This window comes from Bufo bufo, chromosome 9 (genome assembly GCF_905171765.1).
Source record: "Bufo bufo chromosome 9, aBufBuf1.1, whole genome shotgun sequence".
NCBI lineage: Eukaryota > Metazoa > Chordata > Amphibia > Anura > Bufonidae > Bufo > Bufo bufo.
The window spans coordinates 52901254-52928304 of NC_053397.1; the positions used below are offsets into that span (position 1 = coordinate 52901254).

The 27051-nt window shown below is 44.5% G+C and overlaps 1 protein-coding gene across 1 annotated transcript in view; it reads left to right on the forward strand.

The window, feature by feature from the left end:
* Positions 1–424: 424 nt before the first annotated feature.
* Positions 425–27051, forward strand: part of DIPK1A (divergent protein kinase domain 1A) — a 146990-nt gene continuing 120363 nt past the window's right edge. The window contains exon 1 of the mRNA XM_040406689.1: positions 425–547. The gene's annotated coding sequence lies outside the window, so the exon portion shown is untranslated. The remainder of the gene's footprint in view (positions 548–27051) is intronic.

The window sequence follows — 27051 nt, forward strand, 5'->3', positions numbered from 1 at the left end:
GGAGCATTAATGTGTGAGGTCACTAAGGGCAGCATCAGAATAACTCCCTGGAGAAGAACCCTTGAATGTGTGTGGTCTTGAGCAGCTGCTGCAGGAGGAGATGGGGGCTCGGGGGTGCGCAGGGAAGTTGCTCAGGGGAGGGGGTGGGGATTGAAAAATCTGCTATTGGCTGCGGCCATTTGTAGTCACGCCCCCGCTTTCTGCTCTATAGCCACATTTATCCGGGTCTAGCCCCAGCCACTGACTGACATTAACCCCTGCAGTGCTGCCAGTCCCTGAGAGGACAGACCCCCTGCAGTATGTATTCCCTCGGTCCAGTGAGCGGAGGCAGCCATACGTGAAGGGGGCTGCCCCCGGGCTGTCATATCAGTAACTATGCCGGGGATGTAACGCCAGCTCCAAACACTGCGAGAAGCCGGCGGAGCAGCCACATCTCGCGAGACTTCCCCGTCCGTCTCCTGCTGAGCGCTTTCCCACAGCTCCTGGACTAACGTGAGAGCAGACAGCAGCGGCAGCAGAGGTCCCGACCATGCCAGCTCCAGCCCAGGTAACCCCACAGCCTGCCCCTGTGCCCTGCGCTGTCACTAGGCTGGCAGTGTGCTGCTGCTGACAGACGGGCAGCCCTGCATTACCCCAGTCTGCAGGAGGGGGACGGCTCCATCTCTGGGGCACCTCACTATTGACATGATGCATTACTGGGGGTGCATGCATGGCTGCTGTCCTGGAGTAGGGAGGGGGTCTGTTTTTGGAAGCCTGTCGTCTGTTTGGGGGAAGGGGGGGGGGGGGGGGGGCAGTCAGCCATTAACAGTGCTTTGCATTTCTCCAGCAGCTACTTACTTCTCATTCTGTGCAGTCCCTTAAAATCCAGGCAATGGTAGGAAATGGTAACAACTTCTGCAAATGCACCAGACCCTCAGCTAATTGTAATGAATGAGGAGCACAGAGGAGAATGAATGGCTTGTGTCATCCAGCTGCTGGGCTCGGAGGCTCAGGCACAGTACAAACTTTTTTATTTTTTGGTAATTATTTGCATATTGGTTACATTATTTCAAAAAAAGTTAATAAATACGGGTTCATGCTGTCATTGAGTAACTAGGTCTCTGTATATCCATAATGGGATCAGCGAAAGATTTGCATTGCAGATGTGGCGAGGAGTATAGTCGTCCATTGTCATCATCGGACTTCTCCCATATCCGTGATTACAATCTGGGTGGCAGCGATGGTATGGGCAGACCTCCCGAGTGTCCCTCTTTGCTCCATAAATGTCCCTCTTATTGATCTGAGGTACAGATTTACAATATTGATGCAGAAAGTGTTTGTCCGGTTCCTCTCTGTGTATTTGACCCCACCTTGTATATTATTTAGTTATTTGATGCCATTTGAGTGTTAGAAATGTCTATATTCAGATCATTTTTGCTCTATGTCGTAAGAGAAAACTGTTGAAGTTAAATATGCAGAAAAAATTGGATCTTTCACGCAACGAACCATAAGTGACGCTCTGTGAACGTGCAAAAAGTTGGGAGTTAAGCATGGCATGGGTTTAAGGGCTCATGCACACGAACGTATTTTCTTTCCGCGTCAGTTCCGTTTTTTTTTGCGGACTGTATGCAGAACCATTCACTTAAAAAAAAACAAAAAACAGGAATTACTTTGTGTGCATTCCGTTTCCATATGTCCGTTTTGCAAAAAAATAGAACATGTCCTATTCTTGTCCGTTTTTCTGACAAGAACAGGCATGGTTACAATGGATCCGCAAGAAAAAAAAAACTGATGCAATACAGATGTCGTGTTATTTTTTTTTGGCCGACCGCAAAATACCTACGGTCGTGTCCGCAACAAACGGATCCGCAAAAATACTGATGATGTCCGTGTGCATTCCATATTTTGCAGGACGGAATAGCTGGCCCCTAATAGAACAGTCCTATCCTTGTCCGTAATGTGGACAGCAGTAGGACATGTTCTATTTTTATTAATTTTTTTGCGGAAAGGAAATACGGACATACGGAATGCACACGGAGTACCTTCCGTTTTTTTTTTTTGGCGGACCCATTGAAATGAATGGTCCGCAAAATGAATGGTCTGCAAATGGCGGACCCATTGAAATACGGTCCGCAAAAAAAAAAAAGACAACTGACACGGAAAGAAAACACGTTCGTGTGCATGAGCCCTAACTCTCAGTGGCACACGGCAGTCAGAAACACACGTCCATCTCCCCCCTAGGTAATGATTTTATTTTATTTTTTATAGAAAGGATCCGCACTCCACTTTGCTGGTCATCTCACAAAGAGCTCGTGCACACAAACGTATTTTCTTCCTTTTCCGTTCCGTTTTTTTACAGGTCCGTATACGGAACCATTAATTTCAATAGGGCTTGAAAAAAAACGGAATTTACCCCGTGTGCATTCTTTTTCTGTATGTCCGCATGTCTGTTCCGCCAAAAAAAAATAGAACATGTCCTATACTTGTCTGTTTTGTGGACAAGAACAGGCATTGTTACAATGGATTTGTAAAAAAAAAAAAAAAAAACGGATGTCACGCCGTCTTTTTTTTTTTTTTTGCGGATTTGTGTTTTGCGGACAGCAAAATATACACGGTCGCGTGCATGAGCCCAAATTGTGCAAACTTTACAAATTCTTGTCGCATGAGACGCCCCCTGTGGCAAAATCAGCATGTAGCGCTGTGTTGGACTGTTGGGCTCGCGCGCTGGAGTACTTGGGATTTCTTTTTATGTTACAGTGCTGTCATCTGCTCCACTAGTTACACTGCATTTGGTTTCTATTAATATAACTGTGTAGCAGGCCGAAATGTCTTCGGAGACTTGATGGTCACTTTTAGATCTATTGCAGGACATTTAACGGAGTTCTTTGGTCCTACCGCTTCCTGGCCACATCTCTTAAAGGGGTTGTTGTCTCACTTCAGCAAGTGGCATTTATCATGTAGGGAAAGTTAAAGGGGTGTTGCGTTTGTTAGACGTTATCCCTGATTTACTAACTATTAGATTGGTGGGGCTCCTACCGCTGGGACCCCCACCGATCACGAGAATGGGGGCCCCGTACCCCCTGTAGCCCTCCTGTAATGAACTGAGCACTTGGTTGGGCATGTGTGCGGCTGCTCCATTCATTTCTATGGGAATTCCGGAGATGGCAGAGCAGCTTTCTCCGGAATTCCTATAGAAATGAATGGAGCAGCCACGTGCCTGTGCTACTGGCTGCTCCATTCTGCAGGAATGTACGGGGCCTCCGTTCTCCAGATCGGTAGGAGCCCCAGCAATCTAATAGTTATGACCTATCATGTGGATAGGGGACAACTTAATCTAACCAGAATTCCCTTTTAATTCCAGGCACTTACTAATGTATTGTGATTTGTCCATATTGCCGCCTTTGCTGGCTGGATTCATCTTTCCATCACATTATACACTTCTCATATCCAGGGGTTACGATCACCGCTGTAACACAGAGACAAGATTGCCGGGGCAGGAGCTACTGTGCATGCTGTCAAGGTCCCAGATGGTGCTTTTTTATGGATAGCAGAGTGGTCATAACCCCTGCAAACGAGCAGTGTATAATGTAATGGAAAATGAATCAAGCCAGCAAAGGATGCAATATGGACAATCGCAATACATTAGTAAGTGCCTTGCATCCATTTGCCGAAGTGGGACAACCCCTTTAAGTAAACCATTAGAGTATATGCATACGGCATGGTTGTTTTCTTCTATGGATTTTTCCATACAGATTTCCATGGGGATTTCGCTGTGCTTCTGCACCGAAACCCGCATTTGTCCTTGTGGATTTTGACACCAATTTGTCCCAGATCTCACCTTTTGCATTGCAAACTGTGAAATTTGCACTGAAAATCCACAAAAGCGATTGACATGCTGCTGACTTCACAATCCACACCGCTGGTCAATTTCCGTATAGAAAACTTCTGTAGTGTGTTCATGAGGTTTTGAAAATCTCATCCACTTAGCTGGAACTGTATTAGGGCTCATTCATACGACCGTGATTTGGTTCCGCATCCGAGCCACATTTTTTGCAGCTCGGGTGGGGACCAATTCACTTCAATGGGGCCGCAAAAGATGCGGACAGCACTCCGTGTGCTATCCGCATCTGTTGCTCCGTTCCGTGGCCTCGCAAAAATTATAAGTCATGTCCCATTCTTGTCCGTTTTGCGGACAAGAATAGGCATTTCTATAAAGGGCTGTCTGTTCCGTTCCACAAATTTGCGGAAGGCACACGGCGGCATCCGTGTTTTGCGGATCGCAAAACACGGCACGGTCGTGTGAACGAGCCCTTACACTGTGGATTTTCCGAACAAATATTTGTGTGAAAAAATCAATTCATAATACGCACTATGTGCATGTGGCCTTAGGCCTCTAGCAAACATTCTACGGTTGTGGCAAAAAGTTTTGAGACTGTCACAGGCTTCCCTTTTGTAACTTTTTTTTTTACCCCCTTCCTTAGGCCTCATGCACATAGCCGTTGCCCGTATTATGGCCTGCAAACGGCGGGTCCGCAATATGCAGGCATCAGCCGTCTGCTCCCCGCATCATGGATGCGAGCCCCATTCACAGCATGGTCGTTATGCCATCGCTCTTCCCTATACTGAATCTTTGCCAGCAGCAGATCTGCCTCCTGCAAACGATCATTTTTTAACCTGTCAAAAGATTTGGATTGCCCGATGTACGAGTGTTTGCTCATTCATCGGGCAGTCGGCGGGCAGTATTAGACTGACAGATGATCGCTAACCAGCATTACTACGAACGCTCCTTACGTTAGCCATCATCTGCCCAAAAATCAGCAGGTGTAATTCACCCTTTGTGTGTTTATTCACACATCCTAGTTTTTCCACTGAGGGTGGGTCAATTAAATAAAAACAATAAAAATATGCACTTTTTTGGTCTATTTTGCAGACCAGACATACCCATAGAGGTCTATGGGGCCAGGATGCTATCCATGTTCTATTCGTTTTTCAATGATCCATTGCACAGAAAAATATTTAAAGCGTACCTGAGTTAGAAAAAAAAAAAAAAAGCATGGCTGTCAGGGCCGGTTCCAGGTTCATGTGATCCCTTGGGCGATAAATCTCAGTGGGTCCCCTTGTGGAATTTTTTTTACATGTCCCCCTGTGGCTCCCACACTGTATAATGACCCCCAGTGCCCCCCAGAAAAGTATAGTGGCCCCCATACAGTATAATGACCATTAGTGGCCCTTCACACAGTATAAAGACCCCCGCCCCCAACACCCCAATGGATGTCAGCAGGTCTGTGACTTTGCTGTGTGCAGCGGCCCTCCCTGCGCTGTGGCGTCGCTGTGTGCAGCGGCCCTCCCTGCGCAGTGGCGTCGCTGTGTGCAGCGGCCCTCCCTGCGCTGTGGCGTCGCTGTGTGCAGCTACATCACTGTGTGCAACGCTTCTGTACATTAATGAGACTCAAATAATAGATTTTTGATGTTTTAAAAACTTCCTGCTAGAGGTGGTCATGGCAAAATAGAGCTGCTTTACTTATTTTGCTGTGGGGCCTCCTGGTCACTTGTTACGCCCCGCCATAGTTTTGCTATTTTGAACAGTTGCTGCTTATATTCTGATGTCTAGTGTCTGTCATATGGAGGCACACTTTGGACTCTTTTATTCTGTAAATCCATGACAAATAAAATCGTCACATTTCCTTCTCATTCCATATTAGTGAGACGTTCTCCTCTACTTCTCAGGCACTTTATGATGTAATATGGAACAACACCTACTGCATCTGTACTCCATGCACACGGCTTCATGTCCAATCTCAGCGATGCCAGGAATAGCAGCTATTAAAAATATTTCATCCTTTTACAAAAACTGGAACACATCCAGATAAAAGATAGCCAGATTACAGACCAAAATATGAAGCAAACATGGATAAAATGCAGAACCAAAACAGAACAAATTGTAATAAAAAATGTGATCTGTATTTGCCAACACAAGTGAGAAGGAGCCGTTCTAGTCATAAAAAAAATTGTCACTATGGAATATAAACTTTCTTTGTCGTTTTCTCACTGCAGACAGTATAAACAATGGATAAAAAAAGCACAAAAAATAGCACTAAATGCAAAAGCTATATTTCCACTTCACCACCATGACGGCCCAGAGAGAGATTGACCCCTGACCTCTGTAGGGGCAGGAACAGAGAAAGGTTAAAAGGACCCCTCCCACCGCCATTCACCAGTGTGTTCCTGCCCCTATAGTGGCCAGGACAGAGAAGTCCTCTCTGGCTTTCAGGGAGGTGAAGTGGATAAAGGACCTTTTTTTATTTTCTGTACCTGGGTGACCGCATCGGTGAAAAATTTTGCTTCCCTTGCGGGCTTCTCATCCAGGACTGCGTCCCCTGCTCTCCGGCGACTCCGTTCCAAAGCTGACAGGGAGACGCCGGGGTCACGCTCCCTGTTGTGTGGGAGCCTGCCCTGAGCTGCCGCGGGGTCGCCTACCTCCCTGTGTAGGTAGCTGGCTGGGAGGACGTTTGCGCAGGCGTGCGAAACCCGGAAGCGGACGTCCTCAAAAAGCTCACATGCACTTTCCTGCTGCGCTCTCTGCATTGCCAGGCGAGAGGAATGGGGGTGGAAGACATTCAGCGACCCCACTCAGTTCAGGAAGAGATGTTTGGGGGATTAAAGGTCAAATGTTCCTGTGTAATCCCCATAAATGAAAATATTAAAGAGATGGTGGTGGACAAATGCGCCCATCCAGAAAAGAAACTAGGTATTTCCAAGGAATTCAGGAACCCCCTCGTTTATGACCCGTCAGACTCTAGGATCTTTGACGAGGTTCCCAGAACTGACGTCCAGATGGCCAAAGTTAATTTAAAAAAAACTCGCTACCATTCGAGGACTCCTGTCAGTTGAAGGACACCATGGAGAGGAAGGCGGACAGTCTATTAAAAAAGTCCTGGGAGGCAGCTATGTTCAGTGTTAAGACCAACATAGCCGCTACTTCAGTCGCCATGTCTATGTACCTGTGGCTGAATGAGTTAGAGAATCATCTAATCAACAAGACGTCCAGGGAACAAATATTAGACTCTATTCCCTTGTTAAAATCCGCCACGGGGTTCTTAGCGGATGCCTCCGCCGAGACAATTAGATTCTCGGCCAAGGACGCGGCTTTGTCTAATGCTGCCCGGAGGGCACTTTGGATGAAATCTTGGTCAGGCGACATCACTTCAAAAATGAAGCTGTGCTCTATAGCCTTCTCGGGCAAATACGCGTTCGGTCCTGTATTGGACAAGATACTCGAGAATGCTACTGATAAAAAGAGAGGGTTCCCTGAAGAGAAAACCCCTAAAAAGAAACCCTCCTTTCGTAACCAATACTCCCAAAATAGCTCCTTTTGTGGTGAAGGTAAATCCGGACGTTGGAGTTACCCAAGAGGGGGGAAAGGTAGAGGGTACCTCCTTAATCCCCAGAACAAGGGCGGTGAGAAACAGTGACGCCAATTTTTTGCCTAGTGGCATCAGACTCCAAACCCCTGGGTGCAAAATCTTATCAAAAACGGCTACAGGATAGAGTTATCTCCCCCCCCCCCCCCCCCCCCCCCCTCCGAATGTATTTCTGGTATCTCACCACTCTTCCCCATTCCAGCAGAACCAAATTTGGAAGGAGGTCCAGAATCTTCTGGACTTAGGAGTAGTGGTTACTGTTCCCGAGCTTCAACGGGGGCAGGGATTCTACTCCAAACTTTTCTTAGTAAAAAAGCCAGGGGGTTCCTTTTGCATTATTATAAACCTCAAAAGGTTAAACTGATTCGTAGTTTACAAAAAATTCAAGATGGAATCCCTAAACTCTACCATTCCTTTAATTCAAAAAGACGTGTTCCTCTGCACAATCGACCTGAAGGACGCATATTATCATGTTCCTATTCACATCCAGTCTCAGAGGCTCCTGCGTTTTGCATTGAGGGATCACAGAGGCTCTGTTCACCATTTCCAGTTCGTGGCTCTCCCCTTCGGGCTGGCCTCAGCCCCAAGGATTTTCACGAAACTGGTGGTAGAGGTGGTCGCCTCCCTGAGATCTCAGGGGGTGACTGTCGTTTCTTACCTAGACGACTTTTTGCTGATTTCAGACACTGTGGATTAGTCAATAGCGGATCGATAGACTTTCTGTGCCCTTCTGACAGCCCTAGGTTGGGTGATAAACCTAAAAAAGTCATCCCTAGTTCCAGATACCAGGGTAAAATTCTTAGGGGTATTGCTGGATTCGGTAAAACAGACAACCTTTCTTCCAGCAGAAAGAATTCAAAGCCTTCAGACATCAATCAGGGCCTTCTTAGGACATCGTTTCTTCTCCTTCAGAGAAACAATGAGCCTTTTAGGTCAAATGACAGCCTGTATTGTAGCAGTCCCTTGGTGCCAGGTCCATTACAGGGCCCTTCAGTCCTGGCTTCTAAGGAGATGGGACAAACATTTGTCCTCTCTAGAGAAAAAAATGCTGATCCCGGGCCATGTAAAATCATCAGTCCGGTGGTGGCTTCACACAGAAAATCTAAAAAAGGGCATGGGTTGGCTCAAAACCCCAGCAGTGCATGTTCAGACAGATGCCAGCGCAAAGGGATGGGGCGCAAGAATATACTCCGACCTCTACAAGGGAGCCTGGTCTCCGAAAATTGCAGCCCAGTCCTCCAAATTACAGGGAGCTCAGGGCAGTTTGGGAGACAATACGAGCTGCTGCCCCAAGATTAAAGGACCAGCACATAAAAATCTATTCAAACAATGTAACGACCGTGTCCTACCTCAAACACCAGGGGGGCACACAGTCTCAAAAACTAGAAAGTCTGTCCAGAAGAATCTTCCTTTGGGGGGAAAAAAATTTAAAATCAGTATCTGCGATTCATTTAACGGGAAGCCTAAACAGCGCTGCGGACTTCCTCAGCAGGACCACTATAGACTAGGGATCGACCGATATTGATTTTTTAGGGCCGATACCGATAATTTGTCAACTTTCAGGCCGATAGCCGATAATTTATACCGATATTCTGGGTATTTTTATTTTTGAGGAAAAAAAAAAATTTCCTACACAAATCTGCTGAAAATTTATGTTTATTGTTAACGTGTATTATTATTTTATTTTTTTTGTAAATCTTTTTCATTTATACTTAATATTTTTGTGTTTTTTTTTTTTTACTAACTTTTAGCCCCCTTAGGGACTAGAACCCTTGTCCCATTCACCCTGATAGATCTCTATCAGAGTGAATAGGATCTCGCACTCTCCCTGCTGCCCTGTGCTCTGTGCACACAGCAGCATGGAGCTGACTATGGCAGCCAGGGCTTCAATAGCGTCCTGGCTGCCATGGTAACCGATTGGAGCCCCAGGCTTACACTGCTGGGGCTCCCATCGGAGGAGCAGGGGAGAGGGGATCCTGTGGCCACTGCCACCAATGATTAGAACTGGGGGGGGGGGGGGGCGCACTGCGCCACCAATGTTTTTACTATTGGGATGGGGGTGGGGGGCGCACTGCGCCACCAATGACTAATACTAGGGGGCTTGAGGGGGGGGGGCGCACTGCGCCACCAATGTTTTTATTATTGGGGTGGGGGGCGCACTGCGCCACCAATGACTAATACTAGGGGGCTTGAGGGGGGGGGGGCGCACTGCGCCACCAATGTTTTTATTATTGGGGTGGGGGGCGCACTGCGCCACCAATGATTAATACTAGGGGGCTTGAGGGGGGGGGGGGGGCGCACTGCGCCACCAATGAAGATACCTCTCTTTCACATACAGGAGGCGGGAGCTGGCTGCAGAATCACATAGCCGGCTCCCGACCTCTATGAGCGGTAGCTGCGATCCGCGGCACCTAAGAGGTTAACTACCGCGGACCGGAGCTGCCGTTCATAGAGGTCGGGAGCCGGCTATGTGATTCTGCAGCCAGCTCCCGCCTCCTGTATTTGAATTAATGAAAGACTCATCTTCATTGGTGGCGCAGCGGCCACAGCCCCTCCCCTCCTCTTGTCTTCCGTCCTGTCATTGGAGGCAGCGGCAGCAGCATCACAGGGGGAGGAGACACTGCTTCCTTCTCCCCTGTGCTGCGGAGTAAACACAGAACGCGCTGAGAGCAGCGCGTTCTGTGTTCCCAATACGTTATCGGTATATCGGCAAAATAGATGCCGATACCGATAACGTTCAAAATCCTCAATATCGGCCGATAATATCGGCCAAACCGATAATCGGTCGATCCCTACTGTAGACCAGGGGGAATGGTCTCTAAACATCGACGTCTTCAATCTGATTGTCCAGAGATGGGGCCTCCCATTGGTAGATCTATTCGCTTCAAGGAAAAACGCAAAGGTATCAACCTTTTGCTCCCTAAACCCAAGGGACAGGCCTCTAGCGATCGACGCCTTCTCCCTGCACTGGAACTGGGATCTTGCATATGCCTTCCCTCCGTTTCCGTTAATACCAAGGGTTCTCCAGAAGATCATCAGGGACAGGGCCAGAATAATCCTGGTCACCCCATACTGGCCCAAGAGAAGCTGGTTCTCGATCCTAACCAACCTCTCCCTACAGGAAGTATTCATTCTCCCAAGGAGGAAAGATATCCTGATCCAGACTGTGCGAGATCCAGGCATTGTCAATAAGACAACCATACTTTACAATCCAGGAAGATCGAATTACCTTGAGGCTAGACCCGGGGGTTTTACCAAAAGTTGTAACAGACTTCCATAGAAACCAGGAGATAGTTCTTCCCTCTTTTTGCGAGAATCCTAAAAATTCTGGAGAGGAACGATTCCATACCCTGGACGTCAAACGAACAGTACTAAAATACCTAGAGGTCACTAAGGACCTAAGAAAGGTGGACAATTTACTAGTACTCTTCAGCGGTAAAAATAAAGGGAAGGCAGCTTCCCGGTCTACCATTGCCCGATGGGTAAAACAGGCTATTACACACTGTTACAAGATGGAAGGCATCAGTTGTCCAGACGTCAGCAGACTTAGCTCTATGTATCACCTAATTAAAAGCCACCTATGGGATAGATGGGCTATTAGGAGTGTATTCAGACTTGGAGGCGGAGCCCACATACGCCTTCAAGGTCAATCCAGGCAGGAACCTACTCTATTTAATACCTATCTGCTTAGTTCCTGCCTGGATTGAGGTCACCTTGTCTGGGTAGGTGGGCTGAGATATCGCTTGATCGATATACTTCTGCTAAGAACCTCATATTTCTTTATCATATCTATTGTGGCATTAGTTTAGATATAGTTTCTGCATTTAGTTTTTTGAGTGCTGTTTTGTTTGTGTTTTTTTTTTTTTTTTTTTTCTTTAATTGCGGCCATGTACATCCGCGTATTTATTTATCATATGGTGCAGGATGTTTTTTTTTACTTTTTTGTGTTTTTTTTTTTTTTAAACAATGGATGAACCATGACTATTCAATTCTTATATTCGGCTGTCTTGTCTTTGCTTAGTAACATTCTAAGAAGTAACATAGCGCTGTGTATTTTATCACATCAGGTACAGAATAAGAGACATATTGTGGCCACACAATTGCATGACCCTGGATGCAGCAACCAGATTGAAAACATCCATTTTTTGCTGCACTCAGAAAGCTTAAAAAACTTTTCAAAAGTGTTTATTGCTGTTACTTTTTCATAACTAAACAGCTTTATTGACTTAAAGGGTTTTCTGAGAAGTAAGCAAATTAAATTACTTCAGTTTAACTTTATTATAACTATATTCCCAAATACCTTTAATTAGTTATAGTGGCTCATTTTGTCTGGGGAGCAATGAGGAGAAATAAAATGTCCGCCATCCTATTAGTACTTACAAAACCTGTCCTAATCACACAGCAGGACAAGTTACTTCACAACACTGAGCTAAAGAGCTGCCTCATCCTCCTCTCTGCTCTGCTTGTCAGGGATTATGATCCTGAATACAGTTTACTATGATCTTTAGCTGAATCTCTGTAGGAATGGAGTTCATGAGGAGACATGAAGTACAGAGAGGAAGTGGGGATGTGGCTGAGCAGCCGCACTTGTATGCAGTTTCTATTACCACAGCCCCACATTACCACAGTCTGTCCTCTCTGTACTTCATGTCTCCTTATGAACTCCATTCCTACAGAGATTCATCTGAAGATCTTATCCTCTGTATTCAAGATTATAATCCCTGACCAGCAGAGCAGAGAGGAAGATGAGGCAGCTCTTTAGCTCAGTGCTGTGAAGTAACTTGTCCTGCTGTGTGATTAGGACAGGTTTTGTAAGTACTAATAGGACGGCGGCCATTTTATTTCTCCTAATTGCTCCCTAGACAAAAGGAGCTAATCTAATAAAAGGTATCTGGGAATATATTCATAATAAAGTAATATTTTAATTATTTTAACTTTCTTATTTCCCGGAGAACCCCTAAAGGGGTTTCTATGTTGACTTTTATGGCATATTCACAGGATGGGTCTAATAGCTGCGGGTTCCGTTGTCTCACAGCCGCTGTGAATGGAGAAGTGCCTGCATGTGCACAGCGCTCTCCATTAACTACTTTGGGAGTTCTAAAAACAGTGAAGGAAGCAATACTTAGCAGTTCCTCCGAACTCCCATAGACGTGAATGGAGAGAGCAGCACATTCACAGCCACCTCTCCATGGTTGTCATCCATCAATTTCTGGCGTAAAAAAAGAAAAAAGGGCAAGACCCCTTTTTGTAACTTTTTAAATGCTTGTGCAACAATATTGTGTCACACAGGCGCTTTTATGCTGTCCTCACCACCTGGAAGTGATGGGGGGGGGGGGGCCGGGTCCTGGCAAATTTACTAACATTTATGCCTGTAAATATTGGTATAAATATTGGTGAATAATTATTATGCTCAGGGAGTGGAGTAGTTTTTACTCCAAGTGCACAGACTGCCGAAGATGCCCCTAATTTATGATGAGGCACTCCCATATCGCGTTTTCTTTCCTCACTGAAAGAGACGGACTCGGTAGAAGTCTATGGGCCCGTCTTGATTCGTTACTTTGCGGTGAGGAGAGAGCGATATCCAATCGCTTCTCCATCCTCATTCTAGAAATTGGTAGGGGTCTTAGTGCTCAGACCCCCACCAATCAAAACTTTTGATATGTCTTGAAGACATATAAAAAGTTTTACCAAAAGTTTTGGCCCTTAAATATTTTCGAAAAACCCCTTTATAAATTGTAACCATAAATAGGCGAATGCTTTGCTGGCACAATCTTCTAGAGCTTGCCTATGCCTCCGAGAGGGATAAGGACTATAAATGAGCGAACGTCATGTTTTGGAGTTTGAGTTTGGCATTCAGGTTTTCTGGCAATTCCGTTATGGATTCCGTTACCATGGGCCATAACTGAGTTCTATGACGGAATGCATAACGGAGGGCCTTTAAGAGGAATTCTGTCATAATAGAAGCCTTTCCAGTCTATCCGTCTGGTTTCCTTTTTCCAGTGGTAACGGAATCCATAACGGAATTACCACAGAACTCGAACGCCGAACTTCAAAACATGTAGTTCGCTCGTCACTAATAAAAAAAACATTCTTCTCCTTTCTGTGAGAAAAGGGAAAGATTGGTTTCTTTGTATGAGAATTTACCAAGCGGCATTTGGGAAAATCTCCAAGTGCGACCATAAGTGCTTCTGACCTTCTAAAGGGCTTATTATTTCCCCCATGTACAGCTGGATAATTGTAACGTGCCTTTCTAGACAGGCAAAATCTTCACTTCCATCCGTTCTTACGCAACTAAAGTTTCTGTCTTGAAATGGTCATCTGTACAGCATATAAAATTCTGTTTCTTCGCATGTTAATGAGCACTTCACGGCCATACCTGCCTTATCTGTTTCAGTGGACGTAGGCCATACCTGCCTTATTTGTTTCAGTGGACGTAGGCCATTCCTGCCTTATCTGTTTCAGTGGACGTAGACCAGTCCTGCCTTATCTGTTTCAGTGGGCGTAGGCCATACCTGCCTTATCTGTTTCAGTGGACGTAGGCCATACCTGCCTTATCTGTTTCAGTGGACGTAGGCCATGCCTGCCTTATCTGTTTCAGTGGACGTAGGCCATGCCTGCCTTATCTGTTTCAGTGGACGTAGGCCATGCCTGCCTTATCTGTTTCAGTGGACGTAGGCCATACCTGCCTTATCTGTTTCAGTGGACGTAGGCCATACCTGCCTTATCTGTTTCAGTGGACGTAGGCCATACCTGCCTTATCTGTTTCAGTGGACGTAGGCCATACCTGCCTTATCTGTTTCAGTGGACGTAGGCCATACCTGCCTTATCTGTTTCAGTGGACGTAGGCCATACCTGCCTTATCTGTTTCAGTGGACGTAGGCCATACCTGCCTTATCTGTTTCAGTGGACGTAGGCCATACCTGCCTTATCTGTTTCAGTGGACGTAGGCCATACCTGCCTTATCTGTTTCAGTGGACGTAGGCCATACCTGCCTTATCTGTTTCAGTGGACGTAGGCCATACCTGCCTTATCTGTTTCAGTGGACGTAGGCCATACCTGCCTTATCTGTTTCAGTGGACGTAGGCCATACCTGCCTTATCTGTTTCAGTGGACGTAGGCCATACCTGCCTTATCTGTTTCAGTGGACGTAGGCCATACCTGCCTTTTCTGTTTCAGTGGACGTAGGCCATACCTGCCTTATCTGTTTCAGTGGACGTAGGCCATACCTGCCTTATCTGTTTCAGTGGATGTAGGCCATACCTGCCTTATCTGTTTCAGTGGACGTAGGCTGTGATGCAGCAATACCAAGCACTAGGAGGCAGAGACCTGTACTTTGTCTCGGGAAGGGATAGCTTTAGGCAATGTACCATTTCTTGCAGGATTCTAACAGATAATCTTTTTTTTTTTTCCTGAAGAACTGGCTCTTTAAGACCTTTGCAATCATCACAGCTTGAACAACACGCTCTTCAACATTTAAACACTGCTCTGACTTTTGAAACCTCTCCCTCTCTCTCTGGATTTCTCTTTAGTTCAGTATTCAATTGAAAATACCTGAAAAGTGAGAGAATTAACTTTTCTTTCATTAATAAGGTTATTGAACGGTTAATTATTTTGAATACTTCGTACGTTGGGTGTGAAACCTCTGGCTAGCAAAGTAGATGACGACCTGGAAGTACCAGGAGAATTCTATTAACTTGAAGGCAGATGTAGTAGGTTTTTATTATCTTTTTTAGGCTTTTACACATCCGTTCTTTTGTATGGCACGTTCGTGACAGAGGATTGTGCTCTACAAACTTGTATGTGATGGTAAGACCCTATGGATTGTAAGCTCTTTATAGATTGCAAGCTCTTGCGGGCAGGGTCCTCTACCCCTCTGTACCAGTCTGGTAACAGTTTCTTGTTTATTGTATTTTATATTTGTATATCCCCGGCTGGATGTACAGCGCCATGGAACCACCTAGTAGAGCCTATCATTTTTTTAGGTTGTTCTCCCATGAAAAATATTCCTAGGCAATGAACAGGGCTTTTCAGATGAAGTATTTCTGCAATATGCATATGATAAAAATATTGTAAGTTTTATTTTTTTTCGTACTGTACATTTTCCTCTCTGGTGGTGCCCCTGCTGTTTATCCTTCTGGTCCACCTTCTCCTGCTTTCAGTGGTGGACAGACAAGATCAGTAGCTTCCCTGCTTCCTTCCTCCCCTCGATGCTGATGTAGTGATCTAATAATGGAGCCACTCAGGCGCCTTTTATTAGTCTCTACTTCTAGACGTATTTTACTTATATGGCGCGGACATATTCCACAGCGCTTTACAGATATTATCATCGCTTCCTGTCCCTGGACCTCACGATCTTATTTACCTAAATTTATAGAAGTATTTAGCTGTATCTCTGTAAAAAGAGGGGGAGGGGAGGGGCACATTGCACACATAGTGCTATTAAAAGGGGTTATCCCATAACTAAAATGAAAATCAGATATCATATAGTCCATGACAAAGCTAGAACCAGCCCTGTACCTCACATGGGTCCAGAGATCTCCCCATTCATTGCTCTGCTAGATTTATATCAAGCTGACAGCTCAAGGGGAGTGTCTATTCTGCTGCAGCTCAGGGGGCGTGTCCAAGCTCTCCCTATCACAGCTCAGGGGGCGTGTCCATGCTCTCCCTATCACAGCTCAGGGGGCAGTTGTAAGACAAAACTGAGCATGTGCGACCTTCTTAATGAGCCGGTCGAAGAAATAAGAAATTAAGTGGCACTATACAGATACATTTTATTGAAGAACTTAGTAGCTATACAACATTTTTTTTTATTACATGCAGTTACAAAAGAATTGAGATCCAGGTGCTGGTTTAAAAACTGTAGAATATTTTTCGTGGGGCAACCCCTTTAAGTAGGGATCACAGGGAATGTGTGTGAGAGTCTATTCTCTATGCAGGGGAGGAAGACAGGAGAAAGGGTTAACAAGATGTCACCGCAGTGAACTCTGAGAGGTGCAGGTTATTGATTGTCACATGTAACAGGCTGTTTGCCATTTCCAGAAAGTGAAGAGGCCAGAGCTGCAGACAGGTGAGTAGAAAAGCTAAACAGATGATGAACACTATCCTAGAGAGCCATGTTTTTTTTTTTGCATTCATAAAGCTAAAATAATTGAGTGGAATGAGAATTCTGTAGCATCTTTACTTATAATTCTACTATGTGCAATTCCTGTACTGTTTGCATCTGTATGTCCATTCTGTGGTCCCACAAAGAAAATCCGTTTTGCGGACAAAATAGACATTGTTAGGCTACTTTCACATTAGCGTTTTCAATTCCGCTATTTTGAGAGCCGTCATAGGATCTCAATAGCGGGGGAAAGCACATCAGTTTTGTCCCCATTCATTGTCAATGGGGACAAAACTGAACGGAACTAAACGGAATGCACCAAAATGCATTCCATTCCGTTTGGTTGCGTCCCCATCACGGACAGAATAAGGCTACTTTCACACTCGCGTTTTGGGCGGATTCGTCATGGATCTGCAAAAACGAATCTGTTACAATAATACAACCGCATGCATCCGTCATGAACGGATCCGTTTGTATTATCTGTAACATCGCCAAGACGGATCCATCATGAACTCCATTGAAAGTCAATGGGAGACGGATCCGTTTTCTATTGTGCCAGATTGTGTCAGAGAAAACTGATCCGTCCCCATTGACTTACATTCTGTGCCAGGACGGATCCGTTTGGCTCAGTTTCGTCAAGTGGACAGCAAAATGCTGCAGGCAACGTTATGGTGTCCGCTTCCATAGCGGAATGGAGACGGATCGGAGGCAAAGTGATGCATTCTGAGCGGATCCTTTTACATTCAGATTGCATTTGGGAAAAACTGATCCATTGTGGACCGCTTGTGAGAGCCCTGAACGGATCTCACAAACGGAAAGCCAAAACGTGAGTGTGAAAGTAGCCTAACGCTGCAATCAGCGTTTTTCTGTCCGCGATGTGTTGCAGAGCAAGACTGATCCATCCTGACTCAAAATGTAAGTCAAAGGGGACAGATCCGTTTTCTCTGACACAATAGAAAACGGATCCGTCCCACATTGACTTTTAATGATGTTCAAGACAGATCTGTCATGTCTATAGAAGACGTAATATAATCGGATCCGTTCATGACGTAAGCAGTTTTGCAGATCCATGACCGATCTGCAAAAAACGCTAACGCTGAAAGTAGCCTTACAGTGGGTCTGCAAAAAAAAACACGAACACGGACAAAATACACATGGTCATGTAAATGCACCCTAAATTGATAACTGGTATAGTCAGCACTGATTGGACAGTGGCAATCAAATGGTAAGTTGCCAGGAACTACAGATGAACAGCGTAATGCAAAAGGTGCTCCAGAATTGTTGCTTTATTGGAAATACTATGATTTACTAGCATCATAATTGTCGGGATAGCAAATGAAACCGATGCCAGGAAATATAAAGTGTTCTTTATTTAGTATGGAGATTTGGGGTATAATTTTCAGGGTCCTTTGAAAGCCAAATGACAAACCAATAATGGTAGGGCTGGATTTACCTGTAATAAAGTAGACCTGTGCCAATAGGTTGCCCAGTAAAAGGGCACCTACTGAAGGAAGGATTTACATATGAATACGCTGAACAGCGTGCATTTATATAGAGATTATATTAATTTATATGTTAATTAGGCACTTGTGCTGTGGGAATCTTAGGACGCCCGGTGAGACTCAACAGGAAGGCATCAGAGGGCACTAGATCTTTTATGAGGAGCAGCACAACGTATTTTAAAGTCACGTTTGACTTGGGGAGGGGGGGGGGGGGGGGGGGACTTCGTAATATGCAGAGTACAAGTGCGACACTAAATGCTCCTGACCTTCTGAAGTGCTCATTATTTTCCCCATATGTAGCCGGATAATTGTGCGGTACATTGCCAGTCAGACCTCAGGCAATAATCTCACAACCATCCATTCACATGTAGTTAAGGTATCTGCAATGTCTCCTACGTGAGTAACAGATGCTGGATGAGGAACACTAATGGTCACAGCTGTAGTGCTAGTAAGGACTGTCATCCAGCTCGGGAGAGTTTCTGAAGTCAACATAAGGGCTCACGCACACGACTGTAGTTTCGGTCCGCATTTGTTTCAGTTTGGATTCAGATCCATTCATTCCAATGGGGTCACAAAAGTCTGTTCCACAGCCCGACAAAAAAATATAAATATTTGACCATGTCCTATTTGAAAACAAGAATAGGCATTTGTAATATATTGTGGGTCCTGCAGAAGGGGAAAATGGGGGATGCACGCAGCCAGTATCCATTTTTAGCAGATCTGCAAAAATGAATACGGTTGTCGTGGTAGGTAATCATGGCCAATCATGTCATGTGAAAGCTGAATGTAAACCTGTATGGACGTCATCATGTTAGCCTTTAGTTCTGTCCCCTAGCACTTGTGTAGGAGACCAATAAAACGCCTAAATGGTTGGTATGTCAAGAAGAGCACCAGGAATTCTCCAACAAGAGAGGCAGTCAACCTCTGTTAGGCTAGCAGTGATGGCTAACCTCTGGCACTCCAGCTGTGGTGAAACAACGACTCCCAGCATGCGCCATTGGCTGTTCTCAGAACTCCATAGAAATCAATCAAGTGTACATCTTGGGAGTTGTAGTTTTACCACAGCTGGAGTTCCGGAGGTTAGCCATCGCAGGGCTAGGGCTACACTGTGACACCGGTCGTGGCCAAGATTGCAGAGTAGCGGTAAAACCATTGAAATGAATGAGATCGCAGCCTGCCAAATATACATCACTGTTAGATTTTTTTTGTGTGACTTGCGCAGTGATCCCATTAATTTGTATTGGATCATCGCCGTGACAGTGCGACCTGTGTAATCCTAGCCTTGGGGAGGGTTTTAGCTTGGCATAACTGCCGCAGAACTGGTGCAGCAAGGATTGATCGTTGACCATGTGACTGAGCAGCATGGATTGATGGCATGCTGTCTTGAAGTCTGGTTGATGAGGTGACGCAGGGCAGGCAGTACTCATCAGGGGTGCCAACCTGACTTTTTAGTCTTTTCTGGACAACTTATTTAAAAATCACGGACAGTCGTTTTTTATGGACAAATTGGAAAACCACACTGTATAATAAAGATTGTAAGTAAGGGCTCATGCACACCACCGTGTATTAGGTCCGCATCTGATCCACATTTTTTGTGGGTTGGATACGGTCCCTTTAACTTCAAATGGACCGCAAAAAATGTGGACATCACTCCTCGTGCTGTCCGCATCCGCAGCTCCATTTTGTGCCGTCTGCAAAATTGTAGAACATGCCCTATTCTTGTCTTCATTACGGACAAGGGTAGAACTGTTCTATTAGGGGCTGGCCATTGCGTTCCGCAAAATGCCCAGTGCACGCGGCCGATATCCATGTTTTGCAAAACAGCCAATGGTCGTGTGCATGAGCCCTAATGCAGGTCTACAGCTCAATATACTGATATTAATGCATTAGCAGTCTTTAGTGTGAACCAGAAAATGATGATAATTAGTCACAATGAGCAGCCTTAAAAGGATCACGGACACATTTACTTTTGTTCACGGGCGCTGGAAAAAAGTGCCTTATTTTTACTGACGGTCCAGGAATTTCTGGGTGGTTGGCAACCCTGGTAGTCATACCACTGCCTCCTCCATATGGAAGGTGCCAAAAGTATATTTCCTTCTTTCAGATTACATAGTGCTCCTAGTACTCAGTTTTAATTATCCCTCTATGCCGGAATTGTTTGTGGAGTGTGCTCTCAGTAATCTGGCAACAGTATTCACATCGCCTACAGAGATGATAACATCTGCTGCTTTTGGGTCAAGAAACCACATTATTGTTTAGTTTATCCATGCTTTTATTTCGGTAGCTCAGTCAGTTAAGCACTGGATGAAGCTATGTGTTTTTTTTTCTTCAGTCATGATCTGTGCATGCTTTTAAAGCTCACCTTCGCGACCATTTTTCACCCAAGAAATCTTAAATGGAAAAAGAAACAACTTATCAAAAATTGTCGACTAAATTTTCAACATCTTCTATGCTGACAAAGTGTCCCCATGGTAACGGACAACAAACACATTCTGACATATTTTGGATAGTGCAGTCCTGCAGCCTCATACTTTCTTCCATTTGTCTCCTACTGTGTGCTAATGTACATTTGGTAGGTAAGCCAGAAGTAGAGGACAGACACTGGATTATTAGTATAGGATCAGACTACACAGTTTGTTGTCTCTTACCATGGAGATGCATAGTTTACATTGAAGCTGTCGAAACATGTTAGGATTTTTTATTTTTTTATTTTTAATTAAGAGGGTTTCCCCATTAAAAATATTTAACCTTTTTTTTTTTTTTTAAACCAGCACCTGGATCTGAATACTTATTTAATTGCATGAAATTAACAATTTTGTATAGCCGCTGAGTTATTCACTGAAATCTATCTATATATCGCCACTGTTTTAATGCAAATTCTACGATTTGAGGATAAATAAGCTTAAACAGGCTAAGTGATGAAATATAAGGTAATACACAATACACATGGGGGGTACTCCTGTCGCCATGTCGTAGCACATGGCTGACACCCCATGGTAATACAAGAGAGAGAGACCTTACAACATCCTGGATGGATGATGTGCTCAACGGAGTTCCAATTATTTGTCTTTGTGAGCAAGGTTTATACCTTTCAGCCCCTCTTTCCTAAGGATGTCCATTGTGCAGCACGCATGTCTCTGAGATAATCACTTAGGAACGCAGCCTTCTCAGCACAATGGGGGTGTATATGTTTTCTAACTATCCCTAACACTGGTTTCAGACCTGAGCGTATTTGATATGCGCGTTTAACGCGCGTTTTTGTCCATAGTCAACGCGCGTTTGTGTGATTGACAGCAGTGTCCTATGGCCGCAAACGCGTGACAAAACGCCCCAAAGAAGCTCAAGAACTTGTTTATGCGTCAGGCGTTTTTCAGCGCGTTCGAACGTGCTGTAAAACGCGAAAATGTGAACCAGTCCCATAGGGAAGCATTGGTTTGCATCGGTTATGCATTTTACAGCGCGTTAGAACGCGCAAGTGTGAACTTAGGGTAAGGCCCCTTTCACACGGGCGAGTATTCCGCGCGGATGCAATGCGTGAGTTGAACGCATTGCACCCGCACTGAATCATGACCCATTAATTTCTATGGGGCTGTGCACACGAGCGGTGATTTTCACGCATCACTTGTGCGTTGTGTGAAAATCGCAGCATGTTCTATATTATGCGTTTTTCACGCAACGCAGGCCCCATAGAAGTGAATGGGGTTGCGTGAAAATCGCAAGCAAGTGCGGATGCGGTGCGATTTTCACGCACGGTTGCTAGGTGACGATCGGGATGGGGACCCGATCATTATTATTTCCCCTTATAACATGGTTATAAGGGAAAATAATAGCATTCTGAATACAGAATGCTAAGTAAAATAGGGCTGGAGGGGTTAAAAAATAAAATAAATTTTTTTAACTCACATTAATCCACTTGTTCGCGCAGCCGGCATCTCTTCTGTCTTTAACTGTGAGCAATAGGACCTTTGATGACATCACTACGCTCATCACATGATCCATCACCATGGTGATGGATCATGTGATGGACCATGTTATGAACGCAGTGACATCATCAAAGGTCCTATTGCTCACAGTTAAAGACAGAAGAGATGCCGGCTGTGCAAACAAGTGGATTAAGGTGAGTTATTATTATTATATATATATATTTTTTTTAACCCCTCCAGCCCTATTGTACTATGCATTCTGTATTCAGAATGCTATTATTTTCCCTTATAACCATGTTATAAGGGAAAATAATATAATCTACAGAACCCAGATCCCAAGCCCGAACTTCTGTGAAGTTCGGGTTTGGGTACCAAACATGCGCTATTTTTCTCACGCGAGTGCAAAACGCATTACAATGTTTTGCACTCGCACGGAAAAATCGCGCATGTTCTTGCAACGCACCCGCACCTTTTCCCCCAACGCCCATGTGAAACCAGCCTAACTCACTAAATTACAAGGGATATCATTGCAAAGAATATAGAGGGTGATATAATTAATGGGGACAGAACCAATCAGTACTTAATTATGTACAATACCCTTACAACACAGCCACCTTCTGTTTGCTCTTTTTCAAAACATTTTGTCCAGCTCAGAGGTGGAAGCACATGCTCCGTTCCATCCTCTAACTGCACCAGCTGCAGCAGAAAGGACACATCCCCTGAGAAAGGAAATAAATTAAGCGGAGCAATAGATTGGGAGATCTCTGGATCCAGGTAGAAAGAGACTATTGTGTACTATATGATGTCTGATTTTCATTTTCAACTTTATCCTCATACAGATTTTTAAGTTCCCCTAATATAAGGCAAGGGTGGAATCATAAATATGCAGTATGGTGGCATAATGAGGTTACTGTTCTTTTTAGTACATTGTCATTAAAAGGGTTTTCTGACATTTTACTACCGATGACCTATCCTCAGAATAGGTTATTAGTATCTGATTGGTGTGGGCCTGACACCCTCGACCCCCGCCGATCAGCTGTTTGAGAAGGCACCGGCGCTCCTGTGAGCGTCGTGGCCTTCTCCGTGCTTACCAAGCACAGCGCTGTGCATTATATAGCGGCTGTGCTTGGTATCACGCTCAGCCCAATTCACTTCAATGGGGCTGAGCTGAGTCTAGGCTACGTGACCAATGAACATGTTGTCACTGGCCTAGGGATAAACAGAGAAGGCTGCGGTGCTCGCCTTCTCAAACAGCTGATCGGCGGAGGTCTCGTGTGTCAGACCCCCACCAATCAGATATTGATAACCTATCCAGAGGATAGGTCATCGGTAGTAAAATGTCGGAAAACCCTTTTAATTGAACATATAATAGTGATTTTGAGTCTTCCCTTCTTTAAAGAGGACCTAAACCTTTTCTGCAAATCATGAAGTTGCGGCTCTTTCTTTTCTAGCATGTATGGATCCCATAGACACCTTCTAAGGATCTGTACTCCGCATACTGGAAAAGGTGAATGGAGCTGGGAAGAGTGCTCTGAGAAGCGCTGCTGTATTTTTGTGGTTTTCAGAAAATGTTTAGGTCCCCTTTAAAAAAAAAAAAAGTTTAATCCACCAGCATTCAGCTGAGTCATAGGTGTGTATCACTATAGCGCAGTGGGTGGCCACGCTACGTGTGCCAAGTTTTCAGAAGTGAGAAATACTCTTTCCTTCTGCTCTGTTTTGGCCCTTATGGTGGGGTTCATGAAAAAGGGATCCCTTTTCTAATATCATTATGTTCTAATATGACTTATGGAATGGGGTTGTCCAGTTGGGACAACCAATAGATAATTTGCACAGCACAGTTGATACCCAGTGTGCATATCGGCTCTCAGTAATCTTTGTCTCTGGCATGGAGCTGTTCTTGGAGAATTTCATGACACTGTAGCAGAGCATTGTATAGTTATAAATATATAGTAATATATAATTACCATGTCCCATTTCACAATTTTACATTGATTATGATTGAAAGAAAGTCTTTGATACAATAAACTCTTTAGGCTACTTTCACACCTGCGTTCGGTGCGGACGCGTCTGGTATCTGCACAGACGGATCCGCACCTATAATGCAAACGCTTGTATACGTTCAGAACGGATCAGTTTGCATTACCATGAACAAAAAATAAATAAAAAATAAATATATATTTTTTTGTTGTTCATGATAATGCAAACGGATCCGTTTTGACTTACATTGGAAGTCAATGGGAGGCGGATCCGTTTTCAATTGCACCATATTGTGTCAGTAAAAATGGATCCGTCCCCATTGACTTACATTGTAAGTCAGGACGGATCCGTTTGGCTCAATTTCGTCAGACGGACATCAAAACGCTGCAAGCAGCATTTTGGTGTCCGCCTCCAGAGCGGAATGGAGGCTGAACGGAGGCAAACTGATGCATTCTGAGCGGATCCTTATCCATTCAGAATGCATTGGGGCTGAACTGATCCGTTTTGGGCCGTTTGTGAGAGCCTTGAAACGGATCTCACAGGCGGACTGAGAAACGGCAGTGTGAAAGTAGCCTTAGTAACTTTTGGCTGGGTCTACCAACAGTCTCATGTCTCTGCTGACCAGCAGACCACCCACTGACATCTGCTGTCACCGGAAATAGAGATCAATTGATTTGGATACGATCTTTAAGTTCCTATTGTTCCCCTGAGATAAGCAGCACAGTGTCTGGCAGTTTCTTACCCCCAAATGCTCCTTCAAAGAGATGCCTGTGGTTTAAGGAGATCCTGTAACCAGGTCAGCAATTTTTTTCCCCAGCAAATAAATGTATTTTTTCGTAAAAGATGAAACATTATAAAAACCATTCTAGTACAATTTCTGTATGAATTAATTTCCATCTTCAAGATCTCTGGTTGGTGTCTTTGAAAAGGATCTCAGTTGTTAAACTGAAATGGAAAAAAAAAATCATGTCATGGATACACAGGTGCACCGCTTTTAACAGTACAGTGGAGAGTACCAGAATTGCTTCTTGTAAAGAATTGAGTCGTCCTTTGCATGACTAGTACAAATATTAACTTCTATTATTTGCTGGAACTGTAATTCTCTTTTAAGGCTGGGTTCACATCACGTTTTATGCCTCCGCTTGACGTATACGTTATAAAAAGAAGGATCCAAAAAACGCAGCACACCACGTTTTTGTATCTTGCACAAAAATGTTTCTTTTTTTTTGTTAGTTTTTTTTTTACAATAGAACTCTGTGGTGAATGGATGCCACTGTGTGCATCAGTCTGGGGCATCCTTTTAACATATATACGTTTTGTGTATACATTAAACGGATGGGAAACCTGTGATGTGAACCCAGCCTAATCCAGTTATCGCTCACTTGTATAGTCTCTTTATTGCAGGGTGGAATTGTGCGGCAGAGTTATCCTATGTAGTGGTGCTTGGGGTTAATGTTGTTAAAAGGGTTGTCTGGTGGGAATATTATTTTTTAAGGATGAATTAATACTTGCATTCCCCATTAAAAAGCAATTCTGGAACATCTATTTTTATTTTATTTTCTAACTGTGCATTGTTCTGTTCCTCTGTTATTCTATGTGGAAATTACATGATTTGGTGATAAAATTCCCCTCCCTCATGTCTGTGGGGTGTGTCCCTACACCTTCTGTGACACTATCCAGTCAGTTTTGATAGACCACTTTAAGAGGGCCTTCACTTTACACGCTGCGGATTTTAATGCAGAATTTTCCACAACTGAAAATCCGATTCATTCACATGAATGGGGTTTGCAGGAATCCATGTGTTTGCTGCCCCATTCAAATGAATGGAACTGATTTTTTTGTCGTGGAAAATTCTGCAACAAAATCTGCAACATGTGAAGGAACTCTAACAAGGTGAATGGTAATGCCCGGTTGTAAGTGTATCCATATATTTCAAGAGGAAGCAACAGAGGAACGGCACAACACAGATCTAGAAAACAATGCTCCAGAATTGTTGTTACCTGGGAAATACTGTTTTTACAGGAAAGCTGCCAGGTCCTCTTTAAGGGTACACTTGCGGCAGAGGATTCCGGCAGGCAGTTCCATCAAAATGCATGCAAACCGATAGCATTTGTCAGACGGATCAGGATCCTGATCCGTATGACAAATGCATTGAAATGCCGGATCCGTCTCTCCGGTGTCATCCGGAAAAACGGATCCGGCATTTATTTTTTTCACATTTTTTTTGCGGTCTGAGCATGCGCAGACCGCAATGCCGGATCCGTTTTGCCGTAACACTCAGGGCCGGATCTGGCATTAATGCATGTCAATGGGAAAAAATGCAAGTGTTCTGGAATTTTGGACGGAGATAAAATCGCAGCATGTGTTCCATAATAACAGTCTGGACATGCTGGGAGTTATAGTTCTCTCCACTTTTATTCCTTCATGTATTGCCCACAAATTTTCACCTGTTTTACACTGCCGGCAGTAACATAGTAACATAGTACATAAGGCCGAAAAAAGACATTTGTCCATCCAGTTCGGCCTGTTATCCTACAAGTTGATCCAGAGGAAGGCAAAAAAACCCTGTGAGGTAGAAGCCAATTTTCCTCACTTTAGGGGAATAAAAAATTCCTTCCCGACTCCAATCAGGCAATCAGAATAACTCCCTGGATCAACGACCCCTCTCTAGTAGCTATAGCCTGTAATATTATTACGCTCCAGAAATACATCCAGGCCCCTCTTGAATTCCTTTATTGTACTCACCATCACCACCTCCTCAGGCAGAAAGTTCCATAGTCTCACTGCTCTTACTGTAAAGAATCCTCTTCTATGTTTGTGTACAAACCTTCTTTCCTCCAAACGCAGAGGATGTCCCCTCGTCACAGTCACAGTCCTGGGGATAAATAGATGATGGGAGAGATCTCTATACTGACCCCTGATATATTTATACATAGTAATTAGATCTCCCCTCAGTCGTCTTTTTTCTAACGTGAATAACCCTAATTTTGATAATCTTTCAGGGTACTGTAGTTGCCCCATTCCAGTTATTACTTTAGTTGCCCTCCTCTGGACCCTCTCCAGCTCTGCTATGTCTGCCTTGTTCACTGGAGCCCAGAACTGTACACAGTACTCCATGTGTGGTCTGACTAATGATTTGTAAAGTA